This window comes from Saccopteryx leptura, chromosome 6 (assembly GCF_036850995.1).
Source record: "Saccopteryx leptura isolate mSacLep1 chromosome 6, mSacLep1_pri_phased_curated, whole genome shotgun sequence".
NCBI classification, from domain to species: domain Eukaryota; kingdom Metazoa; phylum Chordata; class Mammalia; order Chiroptera; family Emballonuridae; genus Saccopteryx; species Saccopteryx leptura.
In genome coordinates, this window is record NC_089508.1 from 179955242 (window position 1) to 179969697 (window position 14456).

Sequence of the window (14456 nt, forward strand, 5' to 3'; positions counted from 1 at the left end):
CTGATGTAGGTAGAGGGTAAACTCTTTGGAGAACTGTCAAGGAATTTTGAGATCGTGTCTTGGAATAGAACGAAGGAGTGCTATTAGGGAGAATGGCAGTGAGGACGGAAGGGATAGATGACTGGGGTGTTTGCAGGAAGACAGCCAGTGAATGGTGTAGTTGCCAGGAAAAGAATGAGAAGGGTGGAAGAGGAGGAGAAACGGAGTCACTAGGAATGTTCCAAGGGAATGCACTTCTTTTTCATGTCTGGAGACTCCATGGCCCTTCAAGACCATTTAAAGGGTACATGAGGTCAAGGTATTCAACACCTGTGCTAAGATGTTATTTGCCATTTCACACCGTTCTCTCACAAGTGCACCTGTGTGTGCGGAAGCTGTGTGAAGTGTGACATCACAGCAGTCGGAATGCAGGAGTGGGGATGAGAATCCAGCTGTCTCCTTTTAAGCCAGATAATAAATCTGCAACAATGTAAAACAATCAGTCTTCTCACTAAATGTAATTTTATTTGGGAAAGTTATTTTTCATGAAAATGTGAATTACACTGCTCACAAAAATTAGGGGGTATTTCAAAATGAATATGAAGCGATAAAAAAAGAAGCATTTGATATGTCACTTACTACTCAATCATGATAATTGAGTTTGCATCTAATTTGCATAAACAACATGCTTTGACTTGTTTGCTTTTCTGATGTTCTTGTTTAATTAAAAAAAATCAAATGTTACTTTTTTTATCGTTTCACATTCATTTTGAAATATCCCCTAATTTTTGTGAGCAGTATGTATTAACAATAAAAGGGGTTACTGCAATGTTTAAATCAGTAAATTTAAAATTTTTATTTAAATATCTAATACTATAAATATTGATATTATTTTTATAAACAAAAGCTCTTTGTGGTACTTAATAATTTTTTTTTTTTTTTTTTTTTTCACTTTTCTGAAGCTGGAAACGGGGAGAGACAGTCAGACAGACTCCCACATGCGCCCGACCGGGATCCACCCGGCACGCCCACCATGGGGCGACGCTCTGCCCATCAGGGGGCGATGCTCTGCCCATCCTGGGCGTCGCCATATTGCGACCAGAGCCACTCTAGCGCCTGGGGCAGAGGCCACAGAGCCATCCCCAGCGCCCGGGCCATCTTTGCTCCAATGGAGCCTTTGGCTGCGGGAGGGGAAGAGAGAGACAGAGAGGAAAGTGCGGCGGAGGGGTTGAGAAGCAAATGGGCGCCTCTCCAGTGTGCCCTGGCCAGGAATCGAACCGGGGTCCTCCGCACGCTAGGCCGATGCTCTACCGCTGAGCCAACCGGCCAGGGCGGTACTTAATAATTTTTAAGAGCGTGAAGGAACCTCAGCCAAGCAGTTTCAGAGCTTGTGGTCAAGTGGAAAAGAGGTCAGGATCTGGAGTTAGTGTGCTTAGGTGCAGACCCAGGCTGTGTGATCTTAGGCAAGTTACCTAACCTCTCTTAAGACTTAATATCTTTAACTGTAAAGTAGGCTACCTCATACAGTTAACTATGAAAAACAAATGAAATGTGTTAATTGCACTGGACACAGTGCTGGGCACAGGGTGATCATTTTATTTTATTTATTTATTTAATTTTTTTTTTTTTAGGGTGATCATTTTATAAAGGTTGATTATTTCATCAAATAATTGATCTGATTCAATTGAATAGTACATATAATAGTATATGCATAACCTTGTGCTAAGTGCTGTGAAAGATAAAATGCTTAAGTCAAAGCTCTTACCCTGAAGGAGTTTGCTGTCCAGAAGGGGAGAGATTTCAGATTTGTAGTTGGTACCTTTGGGTTTACTTCCCAGCTCTGCCTGACCTTGAGCAAGCCACTTCCTGTGGGGTGAAGTTAGACAATAAAGGCATCCAGGATGGTCCACTGAGGAGACAGTAAATTCCTACTGTATCTTTCAGGTATCATGGCTGCTGCCTCAGTTTAACATTTGGTTTTGTGTTTCTCCTTGAAAATTACACCAAGTCCTTTCTTCCTGGCTTTCCATGAGAATCCACGTTTCTTCCCGAGATGATGTAACTATGCCACTAGAGGGCGCCTCCCACCTTCCTGTTCATTCATTTGCTGCCTTTCTCTACGGAGTTTTTGTTGTTTTTTTTAAGCTGAGATGATGTCTTCAGGGCACTGTCTGCTCGGTGAGTGTGGTAAGCTTTGAGAAGCCTGACTCAGTTTTTGTCCATCAGCACACATCTACAGAGACCTTTAAATAAACCTGGGGACAGACTGTGGGTGTCTCCACCGCCACCTGACATTCAGTGGGCAGGCACTTGGTGCCAGGATTGAGCTGGCTGCTTCCCATGCATCATCTCAGGGACTCTCAGAGCAACACCAGCGGGTGTGGGTGTGGGCGCTCATTTTTAATGGCTGGAGACCCGAGCTCTGACTGGTGAAGTACCTGGTGCAGAGTCCGGCCGGGAGGTGGTGAGCTTACCCCAGGAGGAGTGTGCTGACCGCAGAGGAGGGTAGGATGGCGTGAGCGGGAGGGAGGCCCTGGCTGGCGGAAACAGTCTTCATAGGGGATGGTCCTAGGGACTGTTGTAGGACAAGGATTCTCAACCTGACCAGACACAGAACTCCTTTCTGTAACAAGTTTTTTGTAACACCCCCTTTACTATCCTGAAGTGAAGTTCAGAGGCAGTAGATATCTATTTATTATATATATAGTATATATATATATACACACACACATATATATACAATATATATTTATTGTATATATATAGTATATATATACATATATATATACAATATATACATATTGTATATATATATGTATATGCTTACATATAATACAAAAGAAAATACTGACAATTGAATATCAGGCTTATTTATACAGTATATGTAAGCCTGCCAGCACAAAAAGCCACCAGCACAAATTTCCAAAGTGTCCACCAGGGGGCGGCATACCTCTTCTGTGAACAGCTCACATAGTCTAACCCGTGACATTGGGCAGTTTCCCTCTGCCTATGTGATCGCCTCCTGTTAGATTCCTCCTAGGGTGGCGGGATTGTCTCCCAGAGGTTCTCAGAGTGGTAAGGGTGGGAAGTGGGGAATAAAAGAGGAAGCCACAGAGTATGGAGATGACCCTCAGGTTATTGTGATAGATTTCTAGTCACATGGATACACCATACTAATAAAGTTTTAGTTCTGTTTGAGTCATTTGCTTAAAAAGTGATTATGAAGTAACGTTTATTTTCACTGAAATTATTTTTGAGGTAACTGTATTATAGCAAGTGATAGCTATTCATTTGATAATTTTCTTTGAATTGACTCAATTTTTTTTTACTTGAATACATATAATAATTATTTTTTTATTTTTATTTATTTTTATTTTTCTGAAGCTGGAAACAGGGAGACAGTCAGACAGACTCCCGCATGCGCCCAACCGGGATCCACCCGGCATGCCCACCAGGGGTTGATGCTGTGCCCATCCTGGGCGTCACTCTGTTGCGACCAGAGCCACTCTAGCACCTGAGGCAGAGGCCATGGAGCCATCCTCAGCGCCCGGGCCAACTTTGCTCCAATGGAGCCTTGGCTGCGGGAGGGGAAGAGAGAGACAGAGAGGACGGAGAGGGGGAGGGGTGGAGAAGCAGATGGGCGCTTCTCCTGTGTGCCCTGGCCGGGAATTGAACCCGGGACTTCTGCACGCCAGGCAGATGCTCTACCACTGAGCCAACTGGCCAGGGCCTGAATACATATAATTAAATGGAAATTTTATTTATATTTTTTTTAGAGGGAGGAAGGGGTGGAAAAGAGACAGAGAGAGAGGGAAACATCAAGCCATTGTTCCACTTGGTTGTGCCATTATTGTCTCTCATTTTTGCCCTGACTGGGGCTCAAATTGGGGACCTTGGATGTCGAGCTGGTGCCCTCAGGATTGGGCCAGTGACCTTGGGATTGGGTAGGTGACCTCCGGCTCGAACTGGCTACCTCGGAGCTCCAGGCTGACACTCTATCCACTGTGCACCCGCTAGGGCACTTAAATGGAAAATTTAAATTAATGTATATGTGGAAAACTTGTATCACTTGGCTCAATTAGAGGGCACCTAAAAAAAAACCCAAAGAAAATAAAACAATGTTGATACATTCTTGCTCATACTTGAGTTTCCCACCAAACATTCATTCTCTCTCCATAAAGGAGGAGTTTAACAAGTGTTAAAGAGATATTAAAGATATGTCCCTGATGATGAGACTGTCCTTAAAGTAATCGGAAGGACCAAAAGAGAGGCGGGCCAAGAGACTGAATTTAAATCTCTACTCTGCCTCCTCCTAGTTTTGTGACTGTGAGCAAGTTACCTCACTTCTTTGGCCTCAGTTCTCTGTACAATAGGGACAGTCAGTGCTTGTCTTTACTGTAAACATGAACTGGCAATGTGCATGTTAAGTGATCACTACAGTGACTGGTCCGCCTGTTAGCAGTTATTCCTGCTTATTCTGCTGATTCCTAAGATTTTTAAAAACATGAAACTGTAATATTCCACAAGTAAGCCACTGGGGGACACTGTCTGGTGGCCCTGTCCCCAATGTTTTTAAACTGATGAACACCATGGGCGCCCAAGAAGGGGGTCCTTGTCTGAGGAAGGAGACCGTGAGTGTACAAGGCCGTCCTACCCACACTTAGCCTTGGTGGCGGTGTGACGGCTGAGCGTTTTTGTGTGGGTTTTAAGACTTTTTTAAAAAAAATTTAAAATTTTGGTTTTAGAGCACTAGCTGAGTGACTTGTGGCTTTCTAGCCCACAGGTTTCCTGCGTCTCCACCTGGCCCCTCGGTACAGGGGCACAGGGGCCTGCAAGTGTGTGCGTGGGACAGGGGAGAGTGGGAACAGAGAGGGAGAGGCCGAGTTAACCCCTGGTGGCCCGTGACCTCTCCCACCCACGCAGCCTGTTCTAGCTCTGGGGGGAGGGAGGCTGGGCGGCCTGGCTCCACAGCAGTCTGGGGACACTGGTTTGATCATGCTGGGAGAACACCCATCTGTGACTGCCACCTCCAGGACCTTCCAGACCAGGGAGAATTGTGCTGATGAAGATTCCGTGTTGGTACGGGCAGGTGAGTGCGAACTAGCGCCCTCAGAGAGCTGCTGCTCCCCTGCAGGCCTGGGGTAGCGCTCTGGTGGGAAGTTACTGGATCCGGAACCGGGAAAACAGCTCCTGCTGCCTGTCACATACACAGTCGAATAGGTAGAGACAGGGACTGCATCTTCGTGGGTGCTGTATTCAGATGGCTGGCAGTCCGAGAAGACGGCAGGTTTTCGCCCTAACAATGGTCTTAACATTTTATCTCAGGCCAGCCTCTTTATAAGGAGAAGTAAGGGGTGAGAAAGGAGTTTGAAACACAAGGGAAAGGTTTGTTGTTCCTGGGCCGCCTGAAGTCGGGGCCCGATTGGGCATCTCAGATACCGCTTTGATTGATGCAGTTTTCTCTGACAACCACCAGCACAGGGAAAAGTTTGTTGTTCCTGGGCCGCCGGAAGTTAATTAAAACTTAGGCATTACACTAAGCCTGTCGACAACTAGTGCTAACAATTTCAGTTCAAAAGTTGCCCTATCAGATCCCTGGCAATTCTCCAGACAACCAAGCCCGCCCAGCCGCCCGAAGCAGGAGGAGTGTGTTTAGAGCATGGCAGGGGCTCCGAGAACCGTGGGGAAAGCTGTAGAGCAGGCACGAGGAGAAGGGCAGCGACGGGGGGCCTCAGCCAGCGCAGCAGTGGGAGGGGTGACACAGCCCACAGCCCCCGGCTGGCCTCGATGTCGCTGCCCTCAAACACACCCGGCTCACATCGCTGCCCCGGCGGGCTTGGACGGAAGGTGCTGCGGCGGCCACCACAGTTACGGTGAACTCTCTGGGCCTCATTTCATCGCATTTGCACATCTGACTGGTTGGACCGGGTCATGTGCTCAGGCATTCCAGCTGCAAGGGATGCTGGGAAAGCAAGTGATTGATGTTTTCAACTTCTGTAGTGGGAGAGGCTCTCTGCTTCCCACCCAACTCTTAAATGAAGGGGGCGACCCCCAAATAATCAAAAGCCGCCCAGGCGAAGTCCACAGACATCTTGCAGGAGCAGATACCAGCCACAGCTGCTTCAGTGAGGATGGCTCTGCCAGGCCACCCACAGGGTGTGGCATGTGACCAGGGATGGGGGGGCAGCAGGAAAGCCCGAGCTCAGGAATGGCCTGCGACCAGATATTGCAAACCAGCAGAACTTGCTGTTTAGCTCTCATCTCTGCTCTGTGCTCCTTCATTTTCTTTCTCTGCTTTTTGACATTTTTCAAGTCCAGGAGTGAGGTCACGCGGTAAAAATGGGGCCTTTGGAGGTCCCCTCCTGAGGCTCTAAGCGTCCCTCCCAGGAAAGAGAGTGAGGCATTCACTACAAGGGGCAGCTTCTGCCCCTTCCTGCCTTCATCCAGGCCACCCAGGAGGGCTCTCTGCTGTTGTGCAACGTTTCTGCGCACTGCGGAGTTCCCCCGAGATAACCCGAGCGTTCCTCCCCGTGTCTCTGCGAGGCTGCGGTCACCTGCTCAGATATTCCCAGCACGCCGGGCCTTCCTCATTTTACTGACAGAGAGCCCGGGGTCTCGGGAACTGACTCACACGAGAATCTGATTGTCCCGTGAATCAGCTGGCACACAGACAGTGCCCAGAAGAGTGCTTAGCACATGCAAAACTCTCAGGAGATGTGAGAGTCACTGGGATATCTTTTCTTCCAAAGTGTATTTCTTCCTTCTTCTCTCTTTCTTGGCATTCTCTGTCCCTTCTTCACTCCTTCTTTCCAAAAATAAGGACTGAAGGCCTTCTGTGTGCCTGGCCCACTCTGGGCACTGAGCACTCATCTGTGAACAAGGGTCCTGCCCTACCCAGACCTGTCTTTTGGTAGAAAGCAAGTAACGCTACAAGGGGATTTCTGATGGTGGCACGTGCTCTGAGGGAAATAGCAGAAGTAGTGGGGCTGGCTCGGGAGGGGGGCTGCTAGGCAGTGGTGACTGTGGAAGATGCTTCTGAGAGGGGATGGTGAGCGGGGGCGTGCAGGGAATAGCGTGGGCAAGAGTCCTGGGGCGAGAAGAGAGGGAGAGCCTTTATGGCTGGAACACTGTGGGGAGGAGAGTGATGGGGATGGAGGTGGAAACCTATCTGCAAGGTCTGGGGACCCATGAGGGCCATTTAAATAGGACGGTGTTTTCATCTAAAGTTATTCAGGAGATGAAGAGTTCTGGGAGAGGTGAGGGACATTTGGAATTGGCTGGTGACAGGGAAGGTGGAGAAAAGAGGCGTGTTGGGGATTGTCTTGGAAACGGAGTGATAAGACTGGCTGGGGGTGGGAGTGAGACTTGGAGTGGGGAGGGGGGTAAGGGTGGGAGCAGGGCCGTTTCCACGCCCAGTCTTCCCGACCTCTTGCTTCTTGGGGTGTAGATGCAGCTTCCGATTAAAAACCCCAGCAATTTGGTTTTTCAAGGGCATGGTTCCTTCTGGCAGACAGCCTGGTCCAGGACTGTGTCCACATGGAGAGACGAGCTGCAAGGGGCCTTCAGAAACTGGCCACTCCATGCCTCCCACCCTGAAATGCGTAACGTGGCCCAGGCTACTTATAAAAGTCACTGGTCCGAGGGGATAATGTCTGCTCTCAAGTTAAAATAGAGACTTCCCACATTTCTGTAATCTTTGCAAGATAACACTTAGAGTGAGTTGACCCTCCCTGTTACCTTCAGTTTTCAGGACACATGTATCCTCTTTGGAGGACACACGTGGCGTCTGCTGGAAAAGGCTTTGCTGTGGGGTTCTTTATTAAAAATGCTGTATAAGATGAGCATTTCTTCTCATCCCCTTTGTAAAGGTAAATCTGGTCCAGCCAGAAGCGGTAGCCACCCCTGTCGTCAGCCAAGTGGACCCGGTTGAATGGGTTTGAGCAGCCTGTGACAGGACCTGGCATGACAGGTGGGCCGGGCCATTGGTGGCTCTCTTTACCGAGAACTTGGATTTAAGGAATAGACGAGCTGAAGCTGTAAGGAACCTGGAGTGGACCTAATATGACAGGTGCAGGTGATGCTTTTTGGTGGATGTGAATCACTTGAAATGCTCATGTCACATGTCCATCGCCAGCCACCAGCCCCAGAGATGCAGAGCCTACTGCTCGGGGCAGGGGCTCAGGAGCTGGGACAATACTATATACAAACTGGTCCCTGAGAGATTCTCATGCGTTTGGTCCAGGACCATGTTTTGGGTTTTTAAAAAATTGTTTCCTGTGATTTTTTTTTTAACTTAAAAAAAAAACATTTTCAAACTTAAAAAAAGTTGCAAGAATAGTTGTGAAAACTTCTGTATGCTCTTTAACCAGATTCACCTACTCTGAACCTTCTGCCTCATTTTCTCTCTCTCCACACACGTGCACACACACGCAGTTTTTTTCCTGAACTGTTTGGAAGTAGTTTGCATACATTAATCACCTTACTCCTAAATCGTTCAGTATGTATTTTCTAGAAAGAAGACTATTCTCTTACACAATCCTACAATCTCTTACTGTAATGCGCTGGTTGGTTGGGAAGGAAAGAGAATCAAACTCCTGAAAACAGCTGAATGGCAGGACTGTGGGGCAGAGACCCGAGGGCAGGTGTCCCGGGGCCTCCCTGGAACCAGGTCAGCTCTTCCTGCTGCCTACCTGGGTCTTCAGTTCCCCTCCTGACCAGCCTGGTTAATTCTCTTGCATTTTCTCCCCCCTGCCTCCATTGCTTAAGGCAAACAGTGAGTCTGGTTGACGTGCAAACGAGAGTGGGAAAAGAAAGAGAGAATGACGGGGGAGGAAGAGATTGGGAAGAGAAGTGGGAACTCAGACCACGCTGTCCTGCCCTGAGAGCCACTGATTGCTACACGACCTTGGGCAAGTTAGAAGACATTTTCAACACCAGAACCAGTAGCAAAGTAAAACTGGCTCTGACTTTCTGTGTCCTGAGAGTGAGATAAAGGTTGTAAGGGCCGTGGACATTATTATTGTCCAATGAGGGGATGGGAGAAGTCTGCAGACAAGGTTCTGTGTTTACAAGGGTCCACCTCATCACACCAGGATACCTACCTTCACGTGGATTTTGCAGGAGGGTTATTTATTATTATTATTATTATTTTTTGTATTTTTCTGAAGCTGGAAACATGGAGGCAGTCAGACAGACTCCCGCATGCGCCCGACCGGGATCCACCTGGCTCGCCCACCAGGGGGCGACACTCTGCTCATCCGGGGCGTCGCTCTGCCGTAATCAGAGCCACTCTAGCACCTGGGGCAGAGGCCAAGGAGCCATCCCCAGCACCCGGGCCATCTTTTGCCCCAATGGAGCCTCAGCTGTGGGAGGGGAAGAGAGAGACAGAGAGGAAGGAGAGGGGGAGGGGTGGAGAAGCAGACGGGCGCCTCTCCTGTGTGCCCTGGCCGGGAATCGAACCCGGGACTTCTGCACGCCAGGCTGACACTCTACCACTGAGCCAACCGGCCAGGGCCTTTTTGTTTTTTTTTGAGGGAGTGAAAGGAGGAACCCAGTGCACATGACATTGAGGGGGCTGAAAAAAAAGTCCCTATTTAGAAATCTGATACAAAAGCAAAGTCATCGTTTTCCAATCCAGATTTGGTTCCGACTCATTGGCTTGACTCGTGCTTCTGCCACAGGCTTGGAGGGGAGGCTCTCAGCCCCACGTGCCCGGGGGCGGCTCTCCCAGGGGTGCAGACAGGAGCTGTGGGGGCTGGGTCTGTGCTAGCCAGGTTGGTGCTGAGAAACGCACCAGGAATGATGCCTGTGCATGGAGTCCCGACACCTGCCATCATGACCTGGGTCCCCTGTGGCCGCCACTCTGCCCACTGCCCGCCTCCCGGGCCCCAGCCAGCCTATCACACCGTGTTTAGCTCCTCCAGATCTGCTGAGCATCATGCTTGCTGTCTGCTCAGCTTGAGATAGTCTTTCCTGGTTGTCTTCTTAAAACGTGCTTCTTTCTGTCCTCAGTCTTGAAGTCACGTTCTAAGCCTTCACTGACACCCATGCTTGGAGGAAGTGTCCCTCCCTGAAATCCCCACATCCCATGAATGCTCCTGTGCCAGCATGATTGTGATTGATTGTTTTTGTGTGTGTGTGTTTGTGTGTGTGGGACAGAGAGAGAGACAGAAAGAGGGACAGACAGGAAGGGAGAGAGATGAGAAGCATCAGTTCTTCGTGGCGGCTCCTTAGTTGTTCATTGATTGCTTTCTCATATGTGCCTTGATCGGGGGTCTACAGCAGACTGAGTGACCCCTTGCTCAAGCCAGTGACCTTGGGCTCAGGCTGGTGAGCCTTGCTCAAACCAGATGAGCCTGCGCTCAAGCCAGCAACCTCAGGGTTTCGAACCTGTGTCCTTCGCGTCCCAGTCCAGTGCTCTATCCACTGTGCCACCATCTTGTTGGGCAATGTGATTGACTGTTGACTTGCCCGGACTCCACTGCAGACTTTAAGGACTCTGGGATCAAGCTCTGTATTTTCTCAACTGTAATATTTCTGGCTTTTGGTATACATACTTAATGCACTGTGGTGCTCAGTAAATGTTTGTTGAATGAGGTAAAGAGAACCTGCTCAGATCCTCTGACAGTTTGGAAATGAAAACAAAAAGAGTGGGTTGTGTTTGGCGACATCACCCACACTCACGTGGACCCCTATTTCTCCCTATGTCTGCTACGGAAACCTCAGATTTACTGCACTAACTAGACTCTGGAGTTTGTCTTCGGCTTCTTCACCGTCCCTCACTAAATATCCAAGTGGTCTGTCTGTCTCTGCTTCCGTCTTCTCGTTTCCGTTCTCAGTGCCATTGTCCTCGTCAAGAAATTCCACTGCTCCCAACTTTCAGTAGCTACTCCATCCTGGAAGCTCCCATCACTGTGTTTGGACCTTGACCCTAACTGCTCGCTCCGCTGGTCTCGACGCTAGAGGCACCCACACTGGGCTCTGGGCCATTCCTCAGACATCTTCATTGTTGCATGCTCTCAATTCATGCTGCTTCCTCAGGAAGGAGATCCCATCTTTCCCTTCCCTTAAGCTCTGCCGATTGGACCTGCCTAGTTATCTTATAAGGGCTAGCTCAGATTCCTCTTCTGAGCTTCTTAAGAATCTGTTTTGTTCCTGAGTTCAGATGGCTTATGTAGGGAGGAACCGTGGCGTATCAAACACTGAGAAGTTCCTGGTTTGGAGAGAGCAAGTAGCTGGAGCTCAGAGACACCTGTCAGTCATAACAATGGCCTGTACCCATCACCACTTACTAAGAACCCGGGCTGAGCATTTCACCTGCCTTGTCACATGTGTCCTTCATAGCAGCTTTTTGGGATGGGGGTGGGTGGGAGAAGGATCTTTCAGTATTCTCAGTGTACAGATGAAGAAACAGAGGTTCAGAGAGGTGACCTGATTTTCCCAGTTACCCAGCAAGAAACTGGTGGGTCCGTGGTGCACCTCGAGTGTACCCTGCTTCCCTCCAGACTCGAGCTGGTGACTGCCGTGCCTCCCAGGCCGTCTCAGGCATCTCTGCACGGCCAGAGCACGCGGCTTGCCGCTTTGCACGTAATAAATGCTCCGTCAGTCTTTTAGAATGAATGAACGCTTCCTAATTGGTATTGAGGGTATGATCTTTCATTATCTTCTCATTAATATTGATAACAGTATGGTACATAAGCTCAGCCCTTTCGTTTATTTAAATAGAAGTTCTGCCCGTGAGTGATAAGAAAAATTAAATAGTACAAGAGCAGCTTACAGAATGAAAATGAAGGTTCATTCCCTCCCGCTCTGGCCACCCAGTCCAATCCTCAGCGGCAACTGCTGGTCACAGTTTTTTGTTCACCCTCCTGGGGATGGTCCCTGAGCACATCAGCCTAGGTGAGCACAGATTTCTTCTAAAGAAGCGCAAGGGGGAGCCACTGTGCATTGCTCTGCATCTTGATTCTTTCACTTGGAAACGGGTCCTGGAGAATGTTCCATTTGGTACACGCGTTCTGTGTCATGTGCTTAGTATTCTGTGGATGCGCCTGTGATTGATTTAACGGGCGCTGTGTTGATGCACATTTAGGCTGCTTCCCTATTTTGCTGCTACAAACAATGCTGTAAATGTGTGCCCTTGTGGGGGAACTCTGGGCCGTTGTCCTTTGGAAAATAGGAAACCAAGGCACAGAGGTCTGTAGGAATCTTTTCAAATGAAGGAGAGAGGAAGGGAGGAGGTCAGAAGCCAATATTTAACAAACAGGGTCAATTGGAAGGTTATTCTAAATATGGAAATATTAGGGTGTTCCCCCCATTAGTAAAAGTCCTCATCTAACAAAAAGTTAGGATGTTTCCCCATAGTGTTTTGTTGAAGTATCAATTGCTTTTTATTATTATTATTATTATTATTATTTTGTATTTTTCAAGCAGGAAACGAGGAGGCAGTCAGACTCCCACATGTGCCCGATGGGGATCCACCCGGCATGACCACCAGGGGGCGATGCTCTGCTCATCTGGGGCGTCGCTCCACTGCAACCAGAGCCATTCTAGCGCCTGAGGCAGAGGCCACAGAGCCATCCTCAGGGCCCGGGCCAACCCTGCTCCAATGGAGCCTTGGCTGTGGGAGGGGAAGAGAGACAGAGAGGAAGGAGAGGGGGAGGGGTGAAGAAGCAGATGGGCGCTTCTCCTGTGTGCCCTGGCTGGGAATCAAACCCGGGACTTCTGCATGCCAGGCCGACGCTCTACCACTGAGCCAACCGGGCAGGGCCTCAATTGCTTTTTAAACACTTTTTTTTTAGGTGTTATTGCTTTTTCTAAGGTCCTAGGCACAGACTCAGCTTGCCTCTGGCACTAGCCAGAGCGAGGCAGAGAGCAGCCCCAGGAACAGAGGGTCCCAAGCACTGGGACTGACCAGGGTCACTGCTCAGAGTGGAACTGGGCCAGGGTGCAGGGCTCTTGTCTCGGCCACCCACTCTGCAGATGAGAAAACGGAGACCCAGTGAGACGTCATGGGACCGTCAGAAACTCATTGGTATCATCTTAGCACAGTCTCCTGACTCTCAGGCTGGTGGCATTTTTAAGTAAGTGAAACCCTAGGCCGCTACTCATAAGTAGATGTAGCTGTAATGCTTCAATTTTATTCCGAGTGCAAACAGGCAGCATCAAGAGACTCACGAGCTTGCTCTAGGTCCGTGGCGTGGTGAATGTCAGCCGCCCCTGCCCTGCAAAGAGGCACCGCCGAAACAGAGCTGTGATTTACGAGGCCCTGCGAGGAGACTTGGGAGCAACAGTCCGTGGGTCTCCGGGGCTTAATTGTGCTGACACTGCCCATCATTCAGACACTCCGACGGCCCGGAGGATGGCCGTCAGCTGCCTCGTAGACGATATTTCAAGGCTGCCGTGGTGTTTTCTGTCTCCTGCCCTGCTGACGCAGCTTCGAGAGCTCCCAGCCTCGGCCCTGATCAAGGTAAGATCGGAGCGGCCACACTTCCTGTGGAAGGACCTGGTAAGTCAAAACTTTCCAGAGCACCTCAGTCTTCACATGCACACAACCTTCCTACTTACTTTTTCTTCCCTTTGGCCCACGTGCGGGCAGTGTGGTGTGATGCCGAAAGCTGAGCTCAGGAATGAGGGATGTCTGGATTCAGGTCGCGCCTCTGTTGCGCACTGAGGTGTGACCTTGGATGAGTTACCCAGCCTCAGGGTCACCAGCCTGGAGCCGGCTCAGAGTTTTCTCCGTGCCGTGTGCACCTGTGCAAATAAAGTTAAGTGAAGACTTTGGACTACAGTGGCTTTCTAGGATTTCACTTTCGGTGAACAGGCCACTGGCCGGATGGAAACCCGAGTGGAAGCCTGGTGGGAAGAGCCTAGTTCGAGAGCCAGGCTGCCTGCGTTCGGGTCCCGCTCTGGGCTCTTGTCCCTTCCCACAGTGTGTGGCCTTAGACAGGCACATCACTGCACGCTCCGGGCTCACTGTCCCTCAGCCCTGATGGGTAGACCGTACACACCCAGCTCAGGTCATCGTGAGGACTGCCCGGGGAGTGTGCATAGAGTGGCACGAACACATCACAGGAATATGCCCGAGGGTTATCCCAGAGGTCTTTCGAATGACAAATACTGTCTATAACTCCCCGGCTCCCTCTGCCAAGTATGATAGACTTTTCCTTTTTCCTACACTTAAATATATTGTACTTGTTCAAAATATGTGTGTAATACAATACGCTTCCATGTCCAACCCATTCTTATCCGTTCACTCCACAGATGGTCACTAAGCTCGTTCTTTGTGCCCATCCCTGTGTGGGAGGCAGAGCCCTCCTGATGAGATTAGTGTTTTTATAAGAAGACACTGACATGTAGAAAAGAAAGGCTCTTCGCTTGAGTAACTTCTGGCAGAACTTGCTTTCTCTAAAACAGAGGGACTTTGAGCAGAACTTCCTTTTCTAGGAGACTCCCTGCCCCTGGCTCTGAGGCTGGTTTGC

At 49.4% G+C, this 14456-nt stretch overlaps 1 non-coding gene across 1 annotated transcript; it reads right to left on the reverse strand.

Moving 5' to 3' along the window:
- Nucleotides 1-3633: 3633 nt before the first annotated feature.
- TRNAA-GGC (transfer RNA alanine (anticodon GGC)) lies at nt 3634-3709 on the reverse strand. Its single transcript has one exon. It is a non-coding gene; the product is annotated as a tRNA-Ala (tRNA).
- Nucleotides 3710-14456: the final 10747 nt, after the last annotated feature.